Source organism: Camelus bactrianus, chromosome X (assembly GCF_048773025.1).
Source record: "Camelus bactrianus isolate YW-2024 breed Bactrian camel chromosome X, ASM4877302v1, whole genome shotgun sequence".
In the NCBI taxonomy this organism is placed as follows: domain Eukaryota; kingdom Metazoa; phylum Chordata; class Mammalia; order Artiodactyla; family Camelidae; genus Camelus; species Camelus bactrianus.
Window position 1 is genome coordinate 13,333,327 of NC_133575.1, and position 25,727 is coordinate 13,359,053.

Consider the following 25,727-nt stretch of genomic DNA (forward strand, 5'->3'; position numbering starts at 1 on the left):
GGGGCGCCGGAGCGCGGGGGTCGGGGGGCGACGCTCGGGAGCGAGGCCCAAGCACGGACCCTGATGCCTCCCGGCGGGCTGGGGACCATTCCAGACCCCAGGATGGAGAAGAGCGAGAACAGAGCCCAGGAGGGAGGAAGTGGCTGGCGGATGGAGGCGGGAGAGGTGGCGAGGGCCCAGGGACCACCTCCTTAAAATGCCAGTTGGGATACAGCTCGAAGACCCTTTTCACAATGTATGAGATTATTAAAGACAAAATCAGTCCACGGACATAATCGCATTTCCGCAGACTTGCCTGAGAGGTGATTCAGTTGTTAATCTAACATTTATTAAGCACCTAGTGTTTGCCAGACACTGGGCTAAGAAGCTGAAGTGACAGAGATGATGACTATATGGTCCCTAACCAGTAAATAAATCATAGGTAGCTGTAGTAGTATTATTCATTTTAAAACAAAGTTAAAAAATCCCCAAATCCTATAAATGTTTTAAGAGAGCAAAGGAAGCAACTGCACTGGTTTAATTAATCCCTAAAGATGAAAAGAGTGTTTTCTGGTAATCAAAATAGGATGCAGATATTTGAGAGAGAATGGCAGAGCAGAAATTACTTGAATCTGAGCAGACAGTAGTCTGACTCTTGCTGTCCTTTGCGTGTTCAGACCTCCTTGAGCCCCAACACTCACATTAGTGGCGTCAGGCAGAACCTGGGGTGGCCCCACAGAGTGTGCAGCCTGGCAAGTTTATGATTAGTATGGGAACTGGAACCTGTGTTTGAAAGGTTCTATTTTAACTTCGTTGTGTTGCAAACATAATATGGTAGAAACATTATGCCTTGCATGGACACTTTGCCTTTGTGGACTCTTTCCTCCATAAAAAAATAGTAACAATTACATTTTATGTTTGCATTGGTGTAAAGACAAATGTATTAATATTATATATTAAAACATTTTCTTTGACCTAAAAGATCACGTTTTCTTCTGATTTTAAAAGAAATGAAAACATTTCCCTGAGCCTCTGAAAGTATTTTGGGCCTCAGGCATGGTGCCTACTGCCCCTAAGGGAGAAGTCAGCTCTGGTGGTACCATTCCTTGATAAGGAATTTCCTCTTTTGAAAAAAAAAAAAAAAGTTAAATTAAGAAGTACCCAATCAACATAAGAGAAGAAAGACATACAATGCAAGTTTAAGAACTGATAGAAATGAGTATCAACAGAAAGTACCAGTTCCTACTTGTTTCAATAAGGCTCTAGGGGTTTTAAATCAGCTGTAAGTCATTAATGATACCTGTGGAAATATATGTCTGTGAATGTGTCTTCAGTCATGTCAGAAGCCAAAGACTTCCTCTAAAGATTCATAACTGTTCTGAGTCCTTGGATCAGGTATGTGAGGTCTCAGTTGCCAGGATCTAGCCTGAATATAACTAAAGACACAACTGGACAATTATAATTGGGCAAGTTCATGGATGAAAGATCCATAAAGGTTTTGTGTGTGTTGAGGGGGTATGTGTGTATAAGGTAGGGACTGATATCCTGGAAGGCAATTACTAGCCTATTTCTTTTGTTGGCCTCATCACAGCCCTGGGTTAATGTTTGATCCTCGCTGGCAATTGTGATTCATATTTGCTGCCCTTTGAGGTGCTTATGTTTTCAGGAAAGACTATATTGATTCAGATTAACGCATAATAAACAGGCATCATGGCCCCCATTTCCAGAGAAATGTGCAGTGGTATCCCTCTGTATTTTCACTGTGGCTGCCCTTGCAGAGAGAAGGGGAAGAGTCCATAAAGGGAGGGTCTGGATTGGCAGGGGAGGAGATGTTCGGGGACAGAAATGGGACATTAATGTGGAAGTACTGCATTCATACAGTTAAAGGTTTACCTAGGAAAAAGGAGGAAAGAAAGGACAAACCAAAATAGCAGGAAAGAACCAAAAAAATCTTGCAGGGTTGCTCAGGGTGATTTTTGAGTTCTGTAATTCTAGTATTTGGTGATTTTAAATAAGGACGCAGGAAATTTCCCATTTCAGATCTGATTCTTTGATCTATATCCTACTTCTCTAATACAGCATCTACTCATAATCTAGTTTTCACCTGCGTGCCAGATGGGCGATTCATTCATTTATCCAATAAACATCTATGAAGCACCTGCTGTATGCCAGTCACTGAACTAAGGACTGTGGTTAGAGAGATGGTTAACATGTCTTGCTGACCCCAAGGAGCTCGCAGGCCAGTCAATAAACTATTAGTAATACAATGTGACACTATGTGTACATGAGGGGTTACAAAATGGGCTAGGTGAACCCCAAAGGAGTGGACCTGTCCCCGCACAGGAAGGTGTAGGGAGTGGCATGGAGCAGGGCAGTCAGAAAAGATGGCATAGAGATGGTGCTAAGAGCAGGGCAGTGAGCGCGGAGTGGGAGCTTTTCAAAGAATGGGAAGCCATTCCAAGTGAAGGGAATAATATCAGGCACTAAAGCTAGGATCTGGAGGCTACAAATATTGTGTGAAGCTGAGTGGGGGCTGGGAAGAACAGCAGCAAGGAGGGGTGGAGGAAGCTAGCAGTCCCTTGAGGTCCCTGGTCTGTCCTGTGAAGGAGCTTTTTCTTGTAGTCAGTGGGGAGCATCGAAGAACTTTAAGCAAGGGAGTGACTGGGAAAGATTTGGGTTGAGAAATGACCACTCTGGCGGTGGGCATGAAGGGCTGATTGCAGCGGGATGGGATTGGCAGCTGGGAGACCAGGTGAGAGAGACTGTGGCAATGATCAGAGTTTGAGTCAAGTCAGTGCCAGCAGAGATGAAGGGTCAGAACTTGAGTTGTGGTACTTGGGATATAGAATCAACAGGACTTACTGATGGAGGAAACAGGAGGAGTTGGAGAAACTGACGCCTGGCTTTCTGAATTGGGTGGGGGTGTGGTCATTGAGATAGATGTCCCTAGAAAGACAAGTAGATTTGGGGCTGGAGATGATAAATGCCGTAGGTTCCCCCAGAAACAGATCCTAAATGTGAAGGTGAAGGAAGTCCTGGTAGGGAAGTGGAGATGGCAGCCAATGGGGGATGATATCAAGGCCAATCACCGTCATGGGCAACTGGAGCTTAATCCCGCAGGCAAACTCTTGGACATGATGAAAAGAGTGTTGTGCCACTCAGGAGGTGAGGAAGCTGGTTAAGGGCCCAGGGGGTGCTGATTTTCTGGCAATTTCAACCTGCCACCCAGAATTGGCAGATTCCTTCTCAGGCACAGGGAGAAGATGCTGGCAGCTGGATGTCTGTGAAGCACGCTGAAATGGAAGCATCCAAGTGATGAGGGTGGCACACCGTCAGTGTCTGCTCCAGGGAGTTCTGGTTAGGACATCTTGAGTTGGAAGTACCTGTTGGGTAGCCACATAGAGAAGTCCCGTAGGCATCTGCAAGAGCAGGTCTGGAGTTCAAAATCTAAGCTGGAGACCTAGATTTGAGAGTTGTTGGGCCCTGGGTGTTGATGCGCTCTGTAGAAGACATATGTGACTTGAGTTGATGGCTGAGCCGACATGATTTGATCTAATCTGCACGAGCATTACTGTGGATTTCTCTAGGAGTTCCAGGAAGCTCTGAAGTCATAGATGTCAGTTTAACGCTCATGGGTGTGACTATGACTGGGGGAAAGGGTTGATTGCTTGCAAGAAATTCTTAAGGGGTCTATATTCTACTGAAGTTGAATAATGTACTTAAAATTGAAACTATTTCAAAAAATTCTGGTGGTTAAGAATATTTACTGGATGACTAACTGAATGAGGCAGGCATTTGAAAACATAATCACAAAGTGAAAGGGATAAATGCTAAAAAGAATAGCAAGGGGTAATTAAATCACAGAGGATTGAAACCAAATCCAGGCTCAGGGAAAGAGAATGGAGAGCATTCAGAGAGACAGTCCAACTGCAATGACATTTGACCTAAGGAATATCCAGAGCCCAAAGGGTTTGACTATTTTGATAGAACAGAGAGTTCTAATACAGTCAGCATGGGGGCTTCAGTATTCTTCATTTGGAGATTTCACATGAACTTTATTATACCCTGATTTTATCCAAAGAGCATAATAGAGTTCATGTGAAATCTTTGCTAATTTTAGCAAAGACTGAATCAAAGGATACATGAGTTGGTCCTTCAGTTGGGCAACTGACAAACATATCCCAAGGAGCTATTACTTTACAGTAATAAGCTACCTGCTACAACACACAGAGTAGTGAGGTACTGTCCCTGCCTGGCACTGAAGTCTCTGATAGTTCAGCTGTTGTTCTGTCTAGTCTCAATCAGGAAAGCATTTGACTTCAGAGGATTTTCACAAATTGTCAAGAGTAAGAAGCAGGCTCATTATAAAGGGTTTGCTTGTGGCTGCTCCCTTCTGCATTTGCCTTTCCTCTTTCCTAATAGAACCCAAATACTGTTCAGGTATCCATCATTCTTCTATGAAATCATGTACCTTACAATTTGATCCTAACTTTAGGGTGGGGTCTGTGTGATCTGAGGCTAATTGCATCCCTCCTGCTATAATTTGGGCCAAAGAGATGAGAGGAGAGATTCGCTGGAGGCTTTATGGGTAAGTCCTTGCTGTTTCAGGAGAGAATCCCTCCCTCTCCCAATGGATGTGAAGATAATGTAACTGCATGTGAAACTGGAAGCAAGAACACAACGCAGGTGATCCTATAATTGATCTCTAAACTAGGACATTACTGAGGAAGGAAGGGGCTGCTACTACTAATTATTTCAGGGCAGAAGGCATAAACTGGTTTTACCAACAAACCAGGATGGTCACTATGGTGCTAGGAGGGAACTGATGCTCAAGGCAGCACAACAAAAATAGAGAGAAAACCTGGAGCTATGAGACTGTTATTGAACTGCTAGAAAAACCAACCACCTCTGGAGCTACCTGAACTTGCGCTTCCTATTACATTGCTCTTTATAGGTTAAGTTTCTTTGAATCAGGTCTCTACTGCTTGCAACTGAAAGCATCTGAAGACATACATGCAGGATTATAGGGTTGTTTTGTTTTGTTTCATTTCACTTTGTTTTGTTTGCTTTAGTCCCAGATAAGGGGGTAAGGGCCTTTCTATAATCAAGAAATCTAACAAAAACAAGTGGAGGAGGTAAGTAGGTCAGTAACTGATATTTTAATCTGATTGAAGACAAGTACAGAAAATGATCTAAACTAGAACATGGTTGAAGTCCATGGTTCTGCTGGATTTGGAAGCCCACTGGGCATGTGACGGTTTCCATGCTAGCAGTGCCTCGAGGACACTCTCCTGCCTCTGACAAAGGGCTAAGACTCCTGCATTCAGGGTCAGCAGAGTTTATTTCTACCTCCTGCCCTCCCACTGCTCTGAGGGGCTTTGAGCCAGAACATTCTCTGTCTGGACCCCTTGTACCGGCAGTAGCCGCCATCCCCTTTATGTCTTGTTTTTCCGACTTGACTGTCAGCATCAAGGGAGGACCCATGGATTACATCTCCCACAGAACCTACTTCAGTTCTCTTTATGTAGGAGACCTTCAGTAAGTGATGGTTAAAGACATGGAAACAACCTAAATGTCCATTGATAGATGAATGGAAAAAGAAGTTGTGGTATATTTATATACATACATGTATATATACATAATGGAATACTACTCAGTCTTAAAAAGGAATGAAACAATGCCATTTGCAGTAACATGGATGGGCCTGGAGATCATCATACTAAGTGAAGTAAGTCAGACAGAGAAAGACAAATATCATATGATATCACTTATATGTGGAACCTAAAAAAATACAAATGTACTTATTTACAAAAAAGAAATAAAATCACAGACATAGAAAAGGAACTTATGGTTACCAAAAGGGAAAGGGGGGAGGGATAAATTAGGAGTTTGGGGTTAACAGATACACATTACTATATATAAAATAAACAACAAAGACCTACTATACAGCACAGGGAACTATATTCAATATCTTACAATAACCTAAGTGGGAGAGAATCTGAAAAAGAATATATCTGTATGTATAGCTAAATCACTTTGCTGTACACCTGAAACACTGTAAATCAACTACATTTCGATAAAAAAAATTAAAATAAACCTTAAAAAAGTAGTAGTTAAATTCATGATTATCTCCCCTCACGTCTGTGCTTTGGTCTTATTTCTAAGGAGAGTCAATATCTCCCATCTTGTACAAGTCTTGTAACCGTGAAACACGCTTTCCTTTTCTGTGTGGAGCGAGCATGTGGACAGAGTGGGTTTGGGGTTGGAGCCATGTGACCGTCACCTGAGGCTGTCAGGGTTTGTCCAAATCAATGCAGAGCCCTGTACAAGCCAAGTGAGAAGCCAGGTTGCATGAGACGAGAAGCCAGAGTAGCGTGCATTTCGTCACGAAGAAAGGACCAGAAACAAAAAATTATAGCCGGGAAAGAGATGTGGAGGCAGGGGCATGAAATAATAAGGCAGTGGGTTTTGGTGAAGTGGCAAATAGATCCAGATTCGGTTTTGGAGAGGTGACTTAACTTGCTGGATGGAATAACAAGGCCAATTATGGCGTGAGTGTGATTAAAATACTGGCACATAAAGGACCAAGGATAGCTAGCTCAGAGATGGCCACACACCAGCCTGCCTTCCAATGGGGAAAATGATGCTCAGAGACAGACACACACACACACACACACACACACACACACACACACACACACACACACTTCTCTACGCCTGCCAACTCTTCTTCTGTTTCCAGGTGTCAGACACCTTTTCCTTTCTTAAAAATCCATTCACAAATGAGCCAGATTGAGCTCCTAGTGAGAAAGGAAACATCGGCAAAGTTGCCCTGGAGTAATGAGCACTGATAATTAGAATATTATCCAAAACAATCATAAAAAATAACTACTGAGACACTCCAAGGCAGGAGTGTTAATGTTAAAGGGGAAAAAAAGCGGTGGCCCCTAAATATCCCCAATCATGGAAAACCGCAGTCCCCTGTGCCTGGCCCTGTGGTCAGGGCAAGACTCTCTGTCTGCAATTGTCTCTTGGAAGAAGAGCTACCGAGGGCTTCCTCAGCCATCAAATCTATTGTTCTCCCACAGATACGCAGCATCTGACCTCGCTAGCACGCAGCTTATAAACAAACGAGAACGTGGCCATCATTCTCACAAATGGTTTGTGCCACAAAAGGCGCTGCATGTTCCTGCAACTTCAGTGTGTGGATGGACTATTAGGTTTGCCCAATTCATGCATGGCAAGTCTCTCCAACAGAAATGACAAGGTTTCCACTGCCCTAAGTTCAAGGGTGAAAGGAGTTGCAAGGTCATTCATTTTTGAACAGGAAAATCAATGTATAATACAGAAGGAACTTTAATCATTTCATTTTTCTTCAGTTGGGAGAATTTCTCAAATTATTGAATTTTATGAATGGAACAATTTTATAGAAGGAAGAAAAGAGAGCAAGAGTAAAATCTCTCTTGCTAGGATGGCTAGCAGTTCTCACTGCATCCTCTGCATCTGTGGCCTCTCTGCCAAGTCAACACCCAGGTGCTTTCCCCAGATTTCTTGCCGTCAGCCCCTGCTTACCTCGGCCCCTCAGGTATCAGATATCAGGTGAATATCTGACACCCTTTGCCCCCAGGATTATTCCTGCTTAATTTCTGAGCCAGACCACCAATGTGTGAGTCTGAGATGAAGCTGGCTTCTCCCAGTGTCCCTGATGCACTACTCAGCCACATTCACCAGTTCACAGCATTCACCAGGCGGTCCTCTCCATGACCCTCCCCCACATTGGATCCAGCCCTATGATTAGGCCTCTGGGTCTGTTTCTCTGCATAGCTCTCATGCCTTCCGTTGGAATTATAGCCTCACCACCTGACCCCACTCACCAGAGTCCCCATTAGTCTCTGAGGTCCACATTGCTGTCTGCATAGGACAGAGTTGGTTTTTCACTCACTAATGTCCTGCCTTAAAAAGACTGCCCCCAAACTTGACAAGGGTATTTGCATAACTTGCAGACTATCACCATTCCGGATTAGCTCTTTCACTCCTGTTAGATGGGTCTTCGTTAGAGATTTATAGTGGTTGTTTTTGTTTTTTTTGAAAAACAAAAACATTTTATTTGCAAACAGAAGTGACCTTTAAAAAATAAAATATTTGTGTAATGTAGAAATACTGCCAAATACATTTAATTCATTCTTTTAAAAATGATTTTTCATTATAGCATTCATTACAAATTAAAGTATAAAGGCTATTCTATCTTCAGTATAACCATTCAATCATAACCACTCAAATTTGTATATTCCCTCTAAGTTTTTCTTTTGATAGCATTACTCAAGTGAAATATTACATGTGATTTTAGTCCTGCTTTTGTCTCTAAATATCTTCAAGTAATAAGCATTTCCCATGCATTCTAATAATATTACATAATCACAATAAACATTTTCAGTAGTTCAATAAACAATTTTATTAAATGGATTCATCACCATATACTTAGCTTTTGCCCTACTGTTGGATGTGTAGGCTATTTCCAAATTCTGCTGTTGTAAAGAACTCTATAATTAGTATCTTTGTGTATGTCAATGTTTCGCATTAATAGTTCTCAGAATAAATACACAGCTGTAATATTTCTGGGGAAGACACAGAAACATTTATATATTGCCAAACTGATAAAGGATTTTCCACTTACAACTCCAAATACGAGCTTCGAAAGTACTTGCCTTATGAGTACTTACTAGCCTAGGCCAAAAGATTTGTCTCATTTTGTTTTAAACTATATTTCTCTGATTACTAGGAAGATGGGCCATTTTTCTTTGTGTCCTTTCTACTTATATACCTAAGGTGATTTTTAGTTTATTGCTCTCACTCATTAATTAAGTTATAATATTTGCATCTTATTTGTGTATATGTGTCTTTTATTTAATACAAAATAAATGTATGCCATAATAGCAACAAACCCCAGAAGTGGGATTGCTGGATCATATGGTAGTTCTATTTTTAATTTTTTAAGGACCCTTCGTAATGTTTTCCATAATGGCTGCATCAATTTACATTCCCAAGGGTTTCCTTTTCTCCATACCCTTGCCTCTATTTATTATCTCTTGTCTTTTTTATAATATCTGTCTTAACAGTTGTGAGGCGATAACACATTGTGGTTTAGATATGCATTTCTCTGATTAGTGTTGTTGAGCACCTTTTCATAAACATGTTGGTTATCTGTACCTCTTGGAAAAATGTCTATTCATGTCCTTTGTCAGTTTTAAAATCAGGTTGTTTGTGATTTTTTTGCTATTGAGTTGTATGAGTTCCTGATATATTCTGGATATTAACTTCTTGTATTACATACCTCAGATATATGGTTTGCAAATATTTTCTTCCATTCGACAGGTTGCCTTTTCGTTGTGTTACTTCCTTTGCTGTCTAGAAGCTTTTTAGTTTGATGTCATCCTGCTTGTTTATTTTTGCTTTTGTTGCTTGTACTTTTGATGTCATATTCACAAAGTCATTGCCAAGACCACTGTCAAGGAGCTTTTTTTTTGTGTTTTATTCTAGGAGTTTTACAGTTTCAGGTTTTACATTTAAGTCTTTAATCTGTTTTGAGTTAATTTTTGTGTATGGTGTAAGAAAAGGACCCAACTTCATTCATACACGTGAATATCCAGTTTTTTTAGCATCATTTTATTTATTGAAAAGATTATCCTTTCCCCATTGTGCATTCTTGTAGCCCTGGCCAAAGATTAGTTGATCATATGTGTGTAGGTTTGTTTCTGAGCTCTCTATTATGTTCCAGTGGTCTATGTGTCTGTTTTTATGCCAGTACCATACTGTTTTGACTACTGTAGCTTTGAAGTATAGTTTGAAATCAAGAAGTGTAATGTCTCCAGCTTTGTTCTTCTTGCTAAAGATTCCTTTGGCTATTTGGGGTCTTCTGTAGTTCTGTTTATTTCTGGGATGCAAAGATGGTCCAACATACCAAATCAATAAACATGATACACCACATTAACAGGATGAAGGATAAAAACCACATGACCATATCAATAGATGTAGAAAAGCATTTGACAAAATTCAACATCTTTTCATAATAAAATCTCTCAATAAATTAGGTATAGAAGGAATGTAGCTCAATGTAATTAAGGCCATATATGATGAGTCCACAGTATCATACAGAACACTGAAAAGCTAAAAGTGTTTCCTCTAAGATTAGGAACACAAGGGTGCCCACTCCCACTACTTCTATTCAACATAGTACTGGAAGTCCTAGCTAGAGCAGTTAGACAAGAAAAAGAAACAAAAGCCATCCAAATCCAAAATGAAAAAATTAAGTTGTCTTTGCAATGACATGATCTTATATATAGGAAACCCTAAAGACCACACCAAAAAAACTGTTAGAACTAATAAACAAATTCAATAGAGTTGCAAGATACAAAGTCAATGTACAAAAATCAGTTGTGTTTCTATTCACTAACAACAAACTATCTGAAAAAGAAAAGGAAACAATCCCAGTCACAATAGCATCAAAAAGAATAAAGTGCTTTGGAATAAGTTTAATCAAGGAGGTGAACGATCTGTATATGGAAAACTGTAAGACAACTGTGAAAAGAAACTGAAGAAGACACAAATAAATGTAAAGATATCTCATGCTCTTGGATTGGAAGAATTAATATTGTTAAAATGTCCATATTACCTAAAGTGATCTACAGATTCAGTGCAATCCCCATCAAAATTCCAATGGCATTTTCCACAGAAAAAGAATAAACAATCCTGAAATTTGTATCCAACCACAAAAGACCCCAAATAGCCAAAGCAATCTTGAGAAAGAACAAAGCTGAATTTGTATCATGAATGAGTGTTAAGTTTTGTCAAATGTATTTTCTGCATCAATTAATATTGATTATTTGGTTTTTCTTCTTTACTCAGTTGATATGATAAATTTCATTGATTTATTTTTTTAAAAACTTTTTTTTGGAGCAGTTTTAGGTTCACAGCAAAATTAAGAGGTATTTTCCATATACCTCCTGCCCCCACACATGCATAGCCTCTGCATTAGTAACATCACTCAGCAGACTGGTATACTTGTTATAAATGAAGAACCTACATTGACATATCATAATCACCCAAAGCCTGTGATTTACCTTAGATTTCACTCTTGGTGTTGTACTTTCTATGAATTTTGACTAATGTATAAGGACGTGTATCCATCATTATAATATCATACAGAGTATCTCACTGCCCTAAAAATCCCCTGTGCTCCACCTGTTCATCTCTCCTTTGACCCCCAACTCTTGGTAACCACTGATTTTTTTTTTTTGCCTTTTCCAAAATGTCATATAGTTGGAATCATACAGTATTTAGCCTTTCAGAGTGGCTTCTTTCACTCAAGTAATATGCATTTAAGTTTCCTCCATGTCTTTTCATGGCCTGTATAGGTCACTCCTTTTTAGTGCTGAATAATATTCCATATAGTGCTGAGTAATAGTCCATTGTTTGGATGTACCACAGTTTATCTGTTCAACTACTGAAGAGCATCTTGGTTGCCTGAAAGTTTTGGCAATTATTTATAAAGCTGCTATAAACATCCATATGCAGGTTTTTGTGTGGATGTAAGTTTTGAGCTCTTTTCGGTAAATACCAAAGAGTGGGATTGCTGGGTCCTATGGGAAGAGTATGTTTAATTTTGTAAGAAACCATCAAACTATCTTCCAAAGCAGCTATACCATGTTGCATTGCCAGTAGCAGTGAATGAGAGTTTCCCTTATGACATACGATGTGGAGGATCTTTTCATATGCTTCCTTGCCATCTGTATCTCTTTGCTGAGGTGTCTGTTAAGGGTTTTGGTCAATTTTTTAATTGGTCTGTTTTCTTATGGTTGAACTTTAAGGGTTCTTTGTATATGTTGGGTAAAAGTCCTTTATCAGATGTATCTCTTGCAGATCTTTTCTCCCAGGCTGTGGCTTGTCTTCTAATTCTCTTGACATTGTCTTTCGCAAAGCAGAACTTTTAAGTTCTAGTGAAGTCCAGCTTACCAGTTCTATCTTTCATGGATTGTGCCTTTGGTGTTTTATCTAAAAAGTCACTGCTATTCCCAAGGATATCTAGGTTTTGTCCTTTGTTAGCTTCTGGGAGTTTTATAGTTTTGCATTTTATATTTAGGTCAAAGATCCATTTTAAGTTAATTTTTCTGAAAGGTATAAGGTCTGTGTCTAGCTTTTTTTTTTACATGTGATGTTCAGTTGTTCCAGCACCAATTGTTGAAGAGACCATCTTTATTCCATTGTATTGCCTTTGTTTCTTTGTCGAAGATCAGCATTGATACACTTTTTAAATATTGAACTAGCCTTGCATATCTGGAATAAATTCCACTTAATTATATTTTCTTTATACATTATTAGATTCCACATGCTAATACTGTGCTAATGATTTTTGTGTCTAAGTTCATGAACAATATTGGTACGTAGTTTTCTTTTATTATACTAGTTGTCCAGTTTTAGTATCAGGGTAACATTTGCCTCATAAATAAGTTGGAAAATTTTCCTCCTTTTCTATTCTCTGAAAGAGATTTTGTATAATTGATGTTAATTTTTCTTTAAATGTTTGGTAGAATTCTCCTATGAAATTCGGCCTAGAGAATTCTATTTTGGAGAATTTTAAAATCGCAAACTTAATTTCTGTAGTGGTCACAGGATGCTTCAGATTATCTATTTCATTTTGGTTGAGTTTTGGTACCTTCTGGCTTTACAGGAATTGGTCCATTTTTCCTAAACTGTTAAATGTATTAGTGTAAATTGTTTGTAGTATTTCCTTACCCTTTTAATGCCTAATAAGATCTGTAGTGATAGCTCTGTTTACTTTCTGATATTGGTGCTTTTTTCTTCTCTATTTTTATTTTTAATAGCTGTACTAGAACTTTATCAATATTATTTTTTTATGAATCGGCACTTTATTAATTTTTACTATTATTTTCCTATTTTCAATTTTATTTATTTCTGCTTTTTATTATTTCCTTTCTTCTTCTTGCTTTCAGTTTATTTTACTCTTCTTTTTCTAGTTTCTTGAGATAGGAACTTAGGTTATTGATTTGAGATCTTTCCTCTTTTCTGCTATAAATTTCTCACTGTTTTAGCTGCATCTCACATATTTTCTTATGTTGTGTTTTCATTTTAATTTGTTTCCATGTAGTTACATCACTGGAGACATCCTCTTTGACACATGGATTATTTAGGGGTGTGTCGCTTAATTTGAAGTGAGGTTCTTTTTCCAATAAACTACATATAGTTGGGTCATGTTTTTTAATTCACTTAACCAATCTCTGCCTTTTTATTGGTGTATCCAGACCATTTACATTTAAGATAATTATTTATATGTTAGAGCTTAAGTCTGCCATTTTATTATTTGTTTTTTGATTGTTTCCTCTTTTTTTCTTTTCTTGCCTTCCTGTGGATTACTTGAACAGTTTTTTTTAAGAAATTCACCTTGCGTTATTTATACTGTTTTTGAATGTATCTCTTTGTACAGCTTTCTTAGTGGTTGCTCTGAATATTACAACATAAATATGCAATGGATCATATTCTAGCATATCAACATTTTGCCACTTCAAGTAAAGTGTGGAAATCTTCCTTCCATTTAAGTCCCTTTATTCTCATTGCTTTCAAATATCATTGTCTTGAGTATTAGATGGTGTTATAACTTTTGTTTTGATTGTAAAATATAATTTATAAAATTAGGAGAAGGATAGTCTCTTGTATTCACCCATGTGCTCTTTCTGTTGTTCAAGGAAGTAAATAATAAAGATGAGAGCAGAAATAAATGAAATAAAGACTAGAAAAATAAAAAGATAAAAATAAAACTAAGAGGGTTTTTTGGTGAAGATAAACAAAACCGACAAACCTTTATCTAGGCTAAGAAAAAAAGAGAAGACTCAAATAAATAAAACTATAAATGGAAGAGGAGACGTTACAACTGATATCACAGAAATAAAAAGGGTCTTAAGAGAATATTATGAAAAATAATGTGCCAATGAACTGGATAGCCCAGAAAAATTAATAAATTCCTGGAATCATACCGCCTACCGAGACTGAATCATGAACAGAAAATCTGAGCAGACCAATAATGATTAAAGTGTTTGAATCAGTAATAAAAAAAAAACCTCTCAACAAAGAAAATCCCAGGACCAGATGGCTTCACTGGTGAAGTCTATCAACCATTTAGAGAAGATTTAATGTCAATCCTTCTCAAACTCTTCCAAAAAGTTGAGGAGGAAGGAACACTTCCAAACTCATTTTATTATGCCAGCATTACTATGCTGCCATAGCCAGACAAGCACACTACAAGAAAAGAAAATCACACAGGCCAATATCCTTGATAAACAGAGATGCAAAAGTCCTCAACAAAATAGCAACCAAATTCGACAGCACGTTAAAAGGATCATACACCGTGATCAACTGGAGATTATCCCTGGGATGCAAGATAGTTGAACACACACAAATCAATAATTGTAATATACATCACATTAACAGAATGAAGGATAAAAATCACATCATCTAAATATATATACAGAAGAGGCACTTGATAAAATTAAACATCCTTTCATGATAAAAACTCTCAACAAATTAGGTATAGAAGGAATTTATCTTAACATGACAAAGGCCATATATGACAAGCCCATAGCTAACAGCATACTCAAGGATTAAAAGGTAAAATCTTTTCCTGTAACATCAGGAACAAGAAAAGGATGCCCACTCTCGCTACTTCTATTCAACACAGTACTGGAAATCTTAGCCAGAGAAATTAGGCAAGCAAAAGAAATAAAAGGCATCTACATTGGAAAAAAAAAAAAAAAGAAGTGTAACTGTTTGCAGAGGACATGATCCTATGTGTAGAAAATCCTAAAAGACCCCAGCAAAAAACCGTTAGAACTAATAAAAATTCAGTAAAGTTGCAGGATACAAAATTAACTTTTCCTTCTTGATGCCTGAAGATTCCTTCTTTTATAACTTCCTTTCTGCTTGAAGAACATCTTTTAGCCAATATTTAAAAGTAGGTCTGGAAGCAACTAATTCTCTTAATGTTTTTCATCTTAGAATGTCTTGATTCCCCTTCTCAGCTAAAGGATATTCTGGGTTGGCAGTTCTTTCCTTTCAGAAGTTGAAATATATTGTACCACTTCCTTCTATCTTCCATGGTTTCAGATGAGAAATCCACTGTCATCTGAATTGGTGTTTCCTGATAGGTCAACATCATTTTATCTCCAGCTGCTTTCAAGATTATATCTCTGCCTTCAGCTTTGAGAGGTTTAACTACAGTGTGTCAATATGAATTTCTTTGAATTTATCCTGTTTGGAGTTTGCTCAGATTCTTGTATCTTTGCGCTTTCTTCTGCCAAATTTGGGGTGTTTTTACATCATTACTTCAAATGAGTCTTTCAGCCTCATTCTCTTTCTCCTCTTCTGGGACTCCAATGATATGAATGTTGGATCTTTTCTTATTGTTCCATAGGCCCCCAAGAGTCCATTCATTTTTTCCAATCTATTTTCTGTCTTTTTTAGATGAATAAATTTTATTAATCTGTCCTCAAGTTCATTGATTCTAACTGCTGGCATATTTACTCTTCTATTGAGCCCATCAAGGAAGTTTAAAATTTTTGGTATATTTTTCAGTTAGAAGATTTCCACTTCATTCTTTTCCATAACTTGTATTTCTTTGCTGAGATTTTCTATTTTTTCATTTGTTTCAAGAGAATTTGTTATTGCTTGTTGAAGTTTTGTTGTTGCTGTTGTTGTTATGGATACTTTAAACTCCTTGTCAGATAATTCCAACATCTCATTCATCTCTGTTTTGGCATCAGTTGGTTGTCTTTTTTTTCATTCACATTTTGATTTTTCTGACTCTTGATATGATGGGTGGTTTTCATTAGTATCCTGGACATTTTTACTATTATTTTGTGAGACTCTAGGTCCTACTTAAATCTTTTATTTTAGCAGGAGTCACTTGTTTAGGTTTAGCATGCAGGTCCTGGCCTACTTTTGTGGAGTGTGGTTTGAACAATAGCTTATTTTTCAGAGTCTTTGCAGTATTTTTTGGTGTTCTTGGTTTATCTGGCGCTGCTGAGAAGGCTCCCACTGTTCCCTGATGGTGTTGCCTGAAAGGGGTTGCTCCAGGCAGGGCCATCTGATGTCTCTAGGTGGAGGAAGGGAGTCTGGGGGCCCGCAGGGATGAAGAGTGTTTCCTGGGTCAGGCAGCTTGTTGTGTGTGGCAGAATCTCTCTTGCCAGTGTCAACCTGCCACTTGGTGTCTCTCAGTAAGGCAGGCTAGTCTTAGGTCTGGCAAGAGAGGCAAGCACTTCCTTTAGCTGCTTGTTTTTAGAGGGGCTCCTTATCCATCCAGTTTACCAGTGCTGTCAAATTCAGCTGGTGTTATCAGAGAACATACTATTTCATCTGGTAGAGTAATGAGCCTACCTGGGCTACCCTGTGTTGCTAGGTTGGGGTTATGGAAATGCTAGGCGTGGGTTGCTTTCTTCTGTTGAGGGGAGGTGGGGATGTAAGACATCCTGTGGCTGTGTTGTTCCTCTTCGGATCCAAACCAGTTCCTTTTCCCACATTTCAGAGCGCTCCTTTGTTTGCCTCTTAAGTTCTTTCCAGTGTTTATAGTTATACTTAGCAGGGGGAATCAGGGAGAAATGGGTCGAAGTCATCTTGTACAGACCAAAATTTCTTTTTAATTGTTTATTTTAAAACTAAAGAATAATTGAAGAAAAATATTATTATGATTGTTATATGATTGATACTAAAAATAATTTTGGCATAGAAATAAAGGGCACTTCAAAAAATGATCTGCTCCAGGTATCAAATATACTACCTTTGCTACTGAGAATGAGCAAAGTAAAAGGAGAGATTAGAAAGATTTTGAAGAGGACATTGAAGCCAAGGGTGGAAAGAGTGTTAAGAAGCAGAGAGAGATTATTATTATATTTGTTTTATGATGGGATTAGAAACCAGGGGAGCTGAAGCATTAGGTTGCTTGCCCAAAATTGCTTTGGCATTTGGCTGCAGGATGGTTGCAGAATTCAGGATTATGACATTCCAAGACCATGGTAACAGCACACTGTTTCCCAGGGTGCCGCTTTCCAACTCCAAACACAACCTCTGCCAGAAAATATACCACTACAGTCAAGTACCTTTTACCTATCTGGCAAATGAACAAAAAGTTTCAATAGAGACAACTGTTCACAAAATATAACTAGTATTAAATGTCTTTTATTAACTGTCTCTTAATTATCCTGCTTGGAGGTGGCTTAATTAATGTTCATGAATTCATTTCAAGATAATGATTACCACCAATGGAGTACTTACTCCTAGAGAGAGAGTATTAAATTATAATTGGCATTTGGATAAGTTTGTGAAACTGCATCTTATCTTTCTTTAAGCTTCTGACTTCTAGAATTTATCCATGACAACTTCTAAAATGTCACATTTCTGAGTTTCATTTGCCCACTGTCACTTCCATATAAACTAAGCCTTTGTCCCAATGGTATATACAGGATTTCAGATAAAAGCTGACCACCTCCTGATTAAATGTTTTTGAGTCTTTCATTAGATCTCTCTATATAATGGTATCTATATTTCTTCCTTTTTCAGGGTCAACTTTTAGAAATCTAATGAAAGATTCAAGCATACATATATGTAACATAAAATCATATATATATATGTGTGTGTGTATATATATATATATATATACACACATGTATTTTATGTATTTTAGCAAGTGTGATTGGGCAATGACTATTTGTTATATTGAGCCATGGGAAAGTACTCACTGGAAATAGATTAAGGTATCTTTGGAAAAATCTCTTAACTTTCAAAATGTTGGGATGCCATCTCACTCATCCCCAAATTTCTTCCAGCACATTAAATGGCTTCCCAGCATCCCAAAAAAGTGAACCAAGCTTTCAAAAGTGTTCATCTTGCAGTTAGCTGACACTTCTATATGAGGTACCACTGGTTTTGGGGGTCTTAGCTTCCTCTTACAAGTCTTGTAGTATTTGTGGGAAAAGTTACAGTACTTTGGTAATTTGAGACCTCAGTCTCACAACTGAGCTATTTAAATCATGACTCTATGAGGAGGTGAGATGACAAGGAGTTGGGTAAGAATGATCAAGTTTGTAAACTACAAGTGCAAAAATTCACCCAATAGTACAAATTATTACTCAACTGGAGGAATCTAAGGGTCACAGCCACAAGATACCACTCATACGATGTACAAATGATTCACCAAGAGGAGTGATATACTCATTCATAGGGCAAGTTCTAACATCTATAATTCTGCAACTCAGAGCAGCGGGAAGCAAGTCTGCTCTTGGAAACCTGCTTAGAAGAAGCAGTAATATTATTGGTTCTCCTCTCCATTTGTTCTTCAATATCATATCATCAACTGATGCTTCACAGTATTCCCCTGCACCAAATACTGCCCCCGTGTGAAGTGAACACGTAAAAAGTCATTGTTATTTTCTCTGCCATGGGGCTGCTGGCTGTACAGTGCCAAAGCAAAGTGGAGAAATGATTATTTGAAGTGAAATACTCATTTACTTCTTTGACAGTAAAAAGACCCAAGTTATTACTGTGAACCAAATGTCTCCTGGGGGATATGAATGAGGTTAAATTAATCCAAACTTCCTGGCTCTTAACTCCACCTGCTAATTCAGAGTCATCAGTGCTGTGGTCTGAATATTTGTGTCCTCCTCAAAATTTCTATGTTGAAATCCTAACCCCCAAGCTGATGGTATTAGGAGGTGGAGCTTTCGGGAGGTGATTAGGCCATGAAGGCAGAGCCTTCACGACTGGGACTAGTGCTTTATAAAAGAGACCCCCAGAGAGCTCCCTGAACCCGTCCACCACGTGAGGACAATGCAAGAAGTCAGCAGTCTGCAACCTAAAAGTGGGCCTTCACTAGAACCTGACCAGGTTGGCATCCTGATCTTGTACTTCTCAGCCTTCAGCACTGTAAGAAATACATTTCTATTGTTCACAAGCCACCCAGTGCCTGGCATTTTTGTTACAGCAGCCCAAACAGACAGCTTTCTAGAAAAGCCCCCTTTCGATCAAGTAGTCCTGGATGTCCCTGGAGGGATTTCACATGAAACACTGTGGCAGTCGCAGGACCCACTCATCCACTATGAAAACATCTTGCTTCTCTCTGGCCGTGGCTTCCCCGTGTCAGTTTCACCGGCTCAAAGCTGGAGTGAGGGTCTCTTCCTAGTGCTGCTGCTGCTGCTGCTGCTGCTGCTGGTAAGTCCAACTTCCCCACCAAGTGTGCTCTCTTGCCATGCTCCCTAAATGGTCCATGATGCAGTAGCAGTCCAGAGAACACCTCTCTTCTCCACTGTGTGGTATTCTTTGTCTCCTGAGCCCCAGAAAAAAGATGCTTGTGTTCAGTCTCATCAAAGCGTCTCATAAAATGGCTCCTTCCATGTTGGACCTCAATAATATCTTTCTCCATTGAGCCTCAAAAACCATTCTGTCAAACCAGGCAAGAACCAAAACCCTGCCTTCTGCTCTCTTATCCTCATTTCCAATTTCTCCACCCTTCTCTACCTGCACACTTCATGACTCTAACTCCTCTTTCTTCCTTCAGACACAGCACTCAAGAACTCAAGGACTCATGGACATCAAGTCAGAGAAATACTGCCCACCTACTATACCTACTTTGCCCCGAGTGGTGATTCTCTGTTAGAGAGTGTATTTTTTCATTGGCCTCAATCCTCCATTTGGCTTTGGCTGTTTAGACATGGCCTTAAGAGTCTCTAGAGCAGTAGTCTCCAAAATGGGGTCATCATACCCCAGGAATGAGATAATACATTGGGATGTAGGGAACAAATGTTAGAATGAATAGATAGATTCAGTTTTACTACTATTTAATATATAGATTGCCACTAGTGGTCTGTATGAGAGGGTCATATGTTTCACGTTTTACAAGGTGTCCTGAGGAAGGAGTGCATGTACCACCCTGGGAATAGTTGACAATGGAGTCCTCATGTGATCGCTCCTTTCAGCGTATTACAAAGTATTACAGTTTACATGTTCCTGGTTAGGTGGCATTACAAATTATGTTACCCAGTTTTAATTAATAACTCTTTCAAAATTGGCAAGTAACTTAAAAAAATCCCTGTAAAGAAACCATAGATCAAGATACTACCATTATCACAAGCTCACAAAAGTATAAGAAAAATTGGCAGCACTGCCAATTCTCTCACCCTAGTAGTAGCTCAGCACATTATATAAAATGAGGACATCTAATCAGAGTACTTTAAAATAGAAATTGTCAAGTAACTTACACTTAAAAATCACTTAAAATATGTTATTAACAATTATCTTCATTTGGAGTCCCCCCAAAGCAGACTTCAAGACCAGGATTTAGATGCAAGTATCTTATTTGGGAGGTGATTGGAGGAAGCACAGTGAGGGCATGGGGAAGTGACACACAAAGGCAGGAAAGCCAATAAAGCGTATGCTGATGAGTGGATTACTACTTTGAGCACCCGGGACTCTGTCCTGCTGAGGACCTTCTGGGGGACTCGGAAAAAAATTGTCCCTCCTCCGAGGTTCAAGGAAGTTGGGGTATTTATCCACTGACTCTTATCCTCATTGGTTAAGGATCATCCCTGGGCTGTTTAGGTCCCTGACACTTCCAGTCTCCCCCGTGCATACTGACCACACTTTAACAGTGAGAGAATGCTTTCATGAAGAGAGACATAAGAAGCTGTTGCTCTTACAGGAAACTTCTGCAAATGACCAACAGGGCCAAGGGGATCTCGGCTGGACACTGACAATGTCTGCTACTGCAACAAACCTTTCTGTGACTGTGTATAATTTCTTGACCTTTTAGAAAATTATAGTAGGAAGCTATCACAATTGGAAAGACTTTAAAAATATTATTCATTTTATCTTTTCTTCATCCTTTCAAAGTGTATCATTGGGTGTGGGACTTATCATGTACATAATACATTAGAGCAGGAGTACACAGATATAATTTAGAAACAAATATATCTGTATTGGCCATTCATGCACAAAATATTTTTATTGATACAGTTGCCTGGGTCAAAAAAGTTTTAGAGCTCACTCCTCTAAGTGGGGCTGGAATCTCAGAATGGTTTATGAGCCCTAACCACAAATTCTGTTGAAATACCTCAGCCCATAGTAGAGTCATAGAACAAAAATCATAATCCCACCTTTACTGTTTGTCCAGAAATGTCTTACAAAGGACTCTCTCTCCCTCTGTTCTCACAAGATTCCTCGGAGCTTGCTTGGTTAACTTCTCTTTGGGTATCATGGCATTTAAAAGCAGGTTGTCTTGTAGATGAAAATGTCAGAAAGCAGGGTTCATGGTGAGCAGGAAGGGAAGCAAATTATAAAAGGAGATGGTATTGAAAGGGTTGGGGCCTCACTCTACCAAAGGACCTGGCAGATGTTCTCATGATGCTCAGAGTGATGCCCTCCATGTTGAGAAGGGTCACTTTCCCAGGGAGTAGGGCAGGGGTAGGTGAGAGCTACATGGTCCCAGTAGTTGATCAGATTGACCTTTCTGATTCACCATTTATGGACCTTTTGTCTAATTAGCCAGAACTGGGCCAGCAAACTTTGCTAAATCAAGAGTTTTCTGGGACTTGCTTTAGTCATTGGTAGTTGACACAACAATGGTCTATATCAATCATTTATAGTGTCTACAGAATACCAAGCTTCAAGAAGTGCTAGAAGAGTCAGAGCCATGAGACAGTTGTCCTAGTATTCTGTTTATGCCAGGAGAACCAAACGACAGGTTTTGGAAGGATATGTCTTTCTTGCAGACATCAAAGCTAAAAAGCTACTACCGAAACATACGAACTCTGCTCACCCACCTAACTTCAGTCACTCAACAACTGCCGACTGAGTGTCTGTGCTAGGGCCTGTGGTATATTAGAAAGGAAAGAAGGGCAGGAAGAGCGTGGAAGAGAGGAAGGGATGGAAGTCATCCTTGGCTTTCTGAAAAGGCTGTTAACCTTACACAAGGCTGCACATGGTGACTGCCAAATGAAGTGGACGAACATGGAAACATCTCAGGAGCTTAGATCAAAGATACAGTGATCAGGGAAGCATCCAGGAAGAGTTGAGATCTGAGCTGAAAAGTATTCTCAAACTTGAGTGTACACCAGAACCACTGGACTGTTCAATAAGACTGCAAGTCTCCAACCACAAAGACTCAGATTCAGTAGGTCTGTGGTGGGATCTGAGCCTTTGCATTTCTAACAAGTTTCCAGGTGGGGCTGATGCTGCTGGTCTGAAGACCACTGTGAGAACCGCTGCTCTGAAGGATTTCAGATATGTAGATGGGAGAGGGCTGTCAAGGGTTGAGATGAGGACATATTAAGAGGAATAAGGTTGGGAAAGTGGAAGTCATGTTTAGGAGGACTCTGAAGTGAAGGGATTGTGTAAAAGAAGAGTGGGAGAAAGGAATGTAAAGGTCTATCTGAAGATTTTGGAATTCATCCTGCAGGTGACTGGGATTAATTGAATGTGTTTTGAGTGGTGACGTGACATGGTAGAAACCGTATTTTAGGACTATTTAATCTGTTTGCAGGATATTCCATGGTGTAGAGCAGGGAAGGTGAAGAGATGAACACAGAAAGTACATGTAAGAGCTTGTGAATTTATTTAAGTTGTTTAAAAGTCTATTTTATATAGTGTTCTTTCCAAACTGAGGTGAGGAAAGAAGTGCTTCTCGGGGGATTAAATTTTGGTAAGAAGCTTGGGCCAGCCTTCCTTTTGGAAAAGAAGACAGAGGCAAACAAATGGATCTGAGCTTTGGTCTTCCATTATTCAAGTTTTCCTAAAAAGTGACAACATGGAAATCTTCAAGTGTGCTCAGAATCTGTGCCAATTTGATGGGAGAATCTGCAGATTTTCAAGCAGTAAGTTGATCCATGGTAGCCTTCAACCCAGGAGTGAGGAATTTTCTGTTTATAGTCTTGACTCAAAAGAGATCCAAATTTGCCCCACCCTAAGAGTGCATCTCGAAGGGGGAATTTTTAATGTTTAAAAATGGTTTATACTAAGATCACATTGAAATTTGCTTCTTTCTTTTCTTCCCTGAAGACAAATGCAATGTGTGACACTGATTCTCCATCAAGCAAGAGAATTGTGCTCTGAGGATGCACACAGACACACACACAGACACACACACACACATACACACACTATCGAGCATTGGACAGGTCTCTGCTCTGAGAGAGATGCTCAGGCATATTTCTGCATGAAGCAAAATCAATATGGGCGAATCTGAGAAACATCTGTTGGGAACTTTTGGAAAGGCAGATGGAAGAGGAAATGGGAGACAAGAGGAAGACTTGGGAAACGATCCAAGGAAGCTCCATCTACACACAAGTCTTTAGTGAACACTGATGCAGCCATCAGTGAGGCCCCAAGGTAAGCCCTGCCTGAAGGAGCCTTGAGTCAACGTGGGGTGGGGGGGGGGTGCGGTTGAAAACAAACTCTGGTAACAGGAACTGTCCCGGGGCCTTTGTGCTCTTGGGTTCCACCTCTCTAGGCAACCCTTCTTCTCTGCTGTGGTTTTTCTCCCATTTCCTGCTTTTCTCCTTCTTTAGCCACCACCCAGCTCCCTACGGGTTGAATAACAATTTAGTACAAATACAATATTTTTCAAAATGTTTTGCAATGAAAACTTATTGCTTTTGTTCTCTTTGGCTAGAGTGGTGGTGGCCTGGTATGACTGACCCAATTTTAAAGACAGGAAAAATAGGGATAATGGATCGAGTGATTTGCCAGCGATGAAATGAATGAGATTAGCACCGTTACTTTTTTACCCCAGCAACTGAGATAAATACCAGAGCTGGATTGTAGCAATTATTTGTGAAAGCACTGGAAAACATCATTCTTCGTGATTCTCATGTAATGCATGTGGTAACAAAGAAGATGGCTATGCCAGTTTTTAATTCAATGGGGGTTTTGAATATATTTCTAATTCCTTTGCCACACCCCCTGGTTTTCTTATGCATAAAATGGAGGGAACGCAATAATTAGTATCTACCTTAATAGGGCGTTTGTAAGGATTAAATGACTTAAAATATGTTAAGCACTTAGAACAGTACATAGCATCTAATAAGCACTTAATATTTATTAGTTTTATTATTGTTGTTGTTGTTGCAATAGCAACAATACTTTATTTTCAAGTGACAACCTCAATATTCAAATCTTCCAAAAATTTATACCAGGTACTGCCTAGATGCAAAGGAATAATACTGGCTTGCCTGAGAATCTTATTAGAATGAAAAAAAAGGGTTGGGGATTAAATTAATGCATGGCCCACCACTCTTTCAGAACACTTTGGAGATTAAAGCCTTCATTTTAGGTTATTTGTATCAGGGCTGGCTGTGCCTATGAGAAAATGGAACCCAAATGTTGCAGGTGCCATTCCTGCTCCCGCCTACTGGCACCCCGTTGTAGCAAGAGCCATTTCCTAGCCACGAAGACACCAAGAGTGTACTATGATTGGGGTCTGAGGTAACACTAAATTAGCTGTGACTGCTAATTGAGTTGATCTGGCTTGTCACACCTGTGTCACCTCTCAAATATAAGCCCCATAGGTCATCTCTTCCCTTTTATATTTTCAGCCAAGGATTTCTTTGCTCTGCTTAACGCCTCTCTTGTCTTTCTGTCTCTCCCAATCCTTTACACAGTGTCCACTGGATTGCCAGTGCCCTCTTACATAGCAAGTAGCCCTGGGCCCTGCCACTCCCCCCTCATCTTGTATTAATTGAAATCTGACTCTCCCATGAAGCTCTACTTCCTAAAGCTCTTTTAGGTGAATAGTGTTTATTCTACTGGGTTTCATACAAATTATCATCACCATCCACCTGTCCTCCCTCCAAAGTATTGTTCTTCTAATTTTATATAAAAACCTTCTGGGGAACTTCCACTTTCAGGAAGATGGAGTGGATATACTTTTCCCTATTCCTTTCACTAAGTACAACTAAAATCCCTAGACATTACGTATGAAACAAATATAAGAAGACTCTGAAAGGTGGAGAGAGGAAAGCAGACTGGCTAGAGACCTCAGGACCTGAGGACCAGCAGGGTGGTAAATTCTCTGAGTTTTCTTTTTGCCTCATCACAGAATTGGAGCTGAAGAAGCTGACAATCAGGAAGACAGACATATGCAGACCGCCCCCCCCCCACCAAAAAATAGCCCAAGCAAAAGCCTGCCATCTCCAGCCAAAGTACCAGGAAAGGGACAGCCTAGCAACACAGACCCTTTAGAAAATAACCGGTTTACTTCAGCCAAACACCACCGAAAGAACTATAGTCTGGACTCCCCTCTCACCAGGGTGGTGTCAGAGGAAGCCGAGTAGGGAGTCATGTCTTTCATCCCTGCTGGGTGATAACAAACACTCCCCTTGCAGTGTCGGTGCAGACCATGTGGGAATCTTGGACCCTCAGCCTCAGCTAGCATTAATGAGGCACCCTACCCCTCCTCCTCCCCACTAGGTGATGTCAGGGGAGGGCTAGCAGAGAGTCAGAACTTTCACAATTACCCAGTGGTAATGAGGCAACTATCCCAGGTGTCAGTGAAGGCTAGGTGGGCAGGTGGAACTTCTCTAGGACGACAGCAGAGACTGAGCAGGGAACCTGGACTTCTACATTCATCTGGCAGGAACAAAATGGCTCTCCTATTTCCCCTACAAGAGCAGTGTCAGAGGAAGCCAGCTAAAGCGAAAGGT

General features: G+C 39.6%; 1 protein-coding gene and 1 pseudogene across 1 annotated transcript in view; one reads left to right on the forward strand and one right to left on the reverse strand.

Moving 5' to 3' along the window:
- The window catches only part of RAI2 (retinoic acid induced 2), a 301,266-nt gene that overhangs the window by 59,055 nt on the left and 216,484 nt on the right, over window positions 1-25,727 (reverse strand). The window lies entirely within an intron of this gene.
- LOC123616698 (protein Mdm4-like) overlaps window positions 18,865-25,727 on the forward strand; it is a 44,902-nt pseudogene continuing 38,039 nt past the window's right edge.